A 4,775-nucleotide genomic window follows, 5' to 3' on the forward strand; every position below is an offset into this window, starting at 1 on the left:
CTTGACTTTAGCAGACACTTGAAAGAGTTTGGCAAAAGGGGAACATGGAAAGTTGACTCATAAAAAAAAATGCCCTTGTATGATACAGATTCATAACTGTATAGATGGAACAGTGGAACCAGTGTATAAAAATAGTTCATTTACTACTTACAAAGATCATCATTTTATTTTCCTATGTATTAATGAGCTTCCTTTAAGCCTTACCCAAAGAGGAAGTAATGTGGGGCTCTGTTGTCATTATTGTGGAGACAGAGGCAAACCAGCAACTCAACTGAAACAAGACTTTTGTAATTAAATAGTAAGGAAATAATTAACGGAGAGTTAGAGGGAACACTTTGTGAACAAAATAATATCAAATACATTTTTAAAAGGATAAAATGAAATATATCCTCCTGAAGGCAGCCCTTGGTACTTCAGTTTTTCATGAACCTGACTAATATGTCACAAAAGTCAAAAATCAAAATTTTCACAGGAGATCACTATATTTTCAAGCACAATGAGATTGTTTAGTAATTACGTAGAATTTCAGAAGTTTGAAATGATCAGGGAATTGTATTCTCCCAAACTACTGTTTAGATTGTTTTCTAAAGCATCTGGAGAGATTTTCAGAAGAACACAATATATTTCACTCTGGAAAGGCACGGGGGTCAGGACTCATTGGCTGCTGTGTGTGCCTATGTGTTAGGCAACAATGATATTTTTTGAGATTCTGAGTATTCAGTTTAGTTTCCACATGGGCGAAGATGATGAAAAATTTCCTGTAATTTCAAAAAGTTTAAAATTAATTAATAATCCAGGAGATGTCATCCCCAGCATCATGTAAACCAGGCATCTTGTAGATAGATAGTAAGTGAGTGAGTGGTTGAACCTCTGCAAGTCTCTCTCAATGATTAATTCAAGATTAAACGGATTTAGAAAATATGGCTTTTTAAATGAAAATGTGGCATAACATTGACTTGGCATGCAGTTTCATTACAGAAGAGAATCTGTGTCTGCTTAATTTTGTTTACATGAGATCAGTTCCTCTCTCCTTTCAATTCTTCAAATCTTACAAAAATGTGGCGATAGATCGAGGTTGTGTTCATAGAAAAAATCACTAGACCAGACTAAAAGTAAATAAATACATAACAGTCCTGTCACTGATAGTGAAAACAGAGTGTAAGATAAAGCATCGAAAGAGGAGCAGCGGTGGCTAAGACCTGATTCTAATTCTTTCTGCATTACAAAGAACGCTTTTACTCAGAAGGTGGTTTCAACTAGTTGTAGTCCAACAAATGTTGTCTCCTACTAATATAACTGTTAAAAAAGGATGTTTTTGGTTGCATTCATGAAAGTATTTCAATTACAAAAATGATTAAGTTTTGCTTCCTGAGATCTAACAGCTTAAAAAGACAGCTCTGGTTAATTATTCAGAAGAATCTAATATTAACCAGATTCAATGATCTTATTATTGGATACTCAGTTGCAAATAAGAGAAATAACACATAATGTATATTATAATATGTAATATATACATATATTATACATACATGCATATTATATGTACAATATATTCATATATTCTATATAACATATGGATATATTAGATAACATATGCAATATGTCCATATATATAATATTTGGAAATAATAAGTATATATTATGTAGACATATACAATATATTCATATATGTATTATTTATTACATCCTATACATATAATATATAAATACATGATATATGCATATATCATATATATGCATATATCATATAAATATAATATATTATATGTATACATACATATAATATATGTATATGATATGATATCTGTATATACAATATATAATACAGGTATAGACTATATGCATAGGATATATATTTTATTATATACATATCTAATATATGCATATAACATACAATATATGTATATATCTTATATGCAATATTTACATATAATCAGTATATGTATTATACATATATATTATGTACATGTATTATATATAATATATTATTGTATATTGTAATATATAATATGTAAAATAATATAGTTTATATTATATATTTTGTACATAAATATTGTGTATGCATATGATAAAGTATATGTATATATAATATATAAATACACAATACATAATATAAATTTAGTATATATACTATATACATATAAGTGTATATTCATATTTATTTAATCTTTTGAATGGTTGTAAGCACATAGTACATGGGTGTGATCGGTTCATGAGTATTTCTCATTAGCTACTTTGAAGTAATCATTTAATTATGAATTTTTTTGTGTGTTTTGTGCTCTTAGGTAAATTTAGATGCCAATCTAATAGTAATTCATTGTATTAGCATCTACATCTGTAAATGTGAGCTGCTATGGGACCACGATTCCTTGTCTTTAATGCCAAACTCTAACCATCCTTGATAACGGAAATATTTATCATAATTTGAGAGCACCAAGGTGCTGGACTAACATGAAGCTACCTTTTCCCACTGAGCACACATACCTGCATATTTCCTGGCAGAAATGTTACTGTGTTTGATTCCGTGCCTTTTTCCCAGACCTTTTGGAGGCATCTTATATCACCTGTTTTGGTCACTGTGTCATTACTCTAAAATCCAAACATTCAGAGCTTTGCAGGGGTCCATAGAAAATATTGTGGACATGCACCAGGTTCTTCACCAACACCTATGTTCTCTCTTTAATATTTGAAGAAACAGAATACATAATTATTCCCAATTTATTTATTATAAAGCAAGAAAAATAATTGCCACAAGGGTGTGAAGAGGCTGTAGGGCAGTGACGGAGGGAGTGAGGCCAGGATCGTTCATGGCTTCACTGGAGCTCACCCGGTCCTCAGCAGTGGCTGACACCAGAGAGGGGACAGGGCTGTGCTCTGAGGCCAGCATCGGGGGCACCTAGAGGAGCAGAGCCCCGGAGCCTCTGATCACCAGGGCAAGGTGGCCACAGGGAGGGCTGACCGGAGCGGGCAGCACACTTGGCCACTCGGAATAGGATCAGGTATCAGGAACACACAGTGGGGAAGGAGCCCGGGGGACCCCAGCAGAGAAGGGTTTTCCTTGGGAGAGCCCCTAGGAGGAGTGACTAAATCCACACATCAATTCGGTACGTCGTGGGCACTCACCCGCGCCACGTGCAACGCCACCCATATGATCGGCTGTTTCCTTTAACAATCCCCAGATACGCAAGAATTCCATAGTGTTCACTTCAGTTTCGGGATGAGAAGGTTGAGGTCCCAGGTTAACTCGCTTGTACAACATCATGAGCCAGCAGGTGCTAAAATCAATCTCCAAGTTCCAGCCTGATGGAGCAAGAACCTTTGCTCCATCCACAACGTTGCTGGGGTTAAGAGATCTATGAATTATAAAAAGAGCAACACATTTTCCTGATAAGTCAGAAAGAAAACATCTTACTGAATTTATAAAAATAAATGAAAGATAAGTAAAAAGCAGTGATGCAATGGCAGTGATTCAACAAAATATCTGAGAAATACCTGGACATACCGACCTTCTAGAGTGTTGTGTATGAGAAAATGATTTGTTTTAGACGGAGCTAAGCTTAATTACCAGTTCTGTTTTTTACTATCCTACTTCATCTCTCTGGCTTCTCCTTCTGGAAATGATGTATTGTTTATAAGTTTTATTGCCTTAAGAAAAAGTAAGATGAGATTTGTAGAGTACTTGGCATAGTACATAGCACATAAAACAAAGCTATTATCGCTTTTCTTCATATTATTATCAATATAATTATAAAGAGGAGAAGGAGAAAGGTGACTGAACAGCAAGAGATTAAATCTTTTAAGCTAAGGGGGACACACAGATCAGGGACTGAAAGGATGCTTTAAGGAACAGGGGGTGCTATGATCGGAACGTTTGTGCTCCCCAAATTCCTATGCTGAAGGCTAACTCTCGATGGTATCCGGAGTGGGGGCTTTGGGAGGTGATTAGATCAATGAAATTAGTGCTCTTCTAAAAGAAATCCAAGAGGAGCTCCTCGGCCCCTTCCAGCGTGTGGGGACCCAGTGAGAAGACATCGTCTGCAACGAGGAAGAGGCCCCTACCAGACACTGAAGCTGCCGGCGCCTTGATCTCGGACCTCTGAGCCTCCAGAACTGTAAGAAGTAAAATTCTGTTGTTTCTAAGCCACCCGGTTTAGAATCTTATCACAGGAGCCTGAACAAGCTGAGATACCAGGTTTAGAAGAAAACTAAAATGTGAAAGTTTAATAAGGAGGAATGAATGATCACAGATTTTTATGAGTGATACTGTTAGAATAGTTTGCTTCATATTTTATTAATATTTAGGAAATCTGCATATCCAATGTAATTTTGGCTTATTTAAATTAACTCCTGTTCCCAAAGCTCACAGTTAAGGCTTCTGTTCCGGGGCCAGTAAAGGCTCTCGGAAAAGCTTAAGCCCTCGACTTTTTGCCTTAGTTTGTAGCATTCCACTGAGCAAGGAAGGAAATAGAATTAGAGACACTCGCAGCCCATCAAGCCCTCCATGCCTCCTTTCAAGGTCCTTCAGAGCAGTATTTCTGGAAAGAGTTTCCTGTGGTTATTGGAGCCCCTTCCTAATACCTTGTCTCTCAGTCTACTCCAGAAAGGTCTCTGCATGGACCTGACGTAGAGTCTGCGTGAGGCTGCGGCCACTGTTGACAAATGAAGCCCTTGCTTTTTGTTCTCATTGGCGCCACTTCTCAAAATTCCTCACAGACGCAGTTCCACCCTTCCCATAGCTTTGTCAACACCCTTCATCTCCTGCACCTTCTTCCTCA

Source organism: Hylobates moloch, unplaced genomic scaffold (genome assembly GCF_009828535.3).
Source record: "Hylobates moloch isolate HMO894 unplaced genomic scaffold, HMol_V3 SCAFFOLD_2, whole genome shotgun sequence".
NCBI lineage: Eukaryota > Metazoa > Chordata > Mammalia > Primates > Hylobatidae > Hylobates > Hylobates moloch.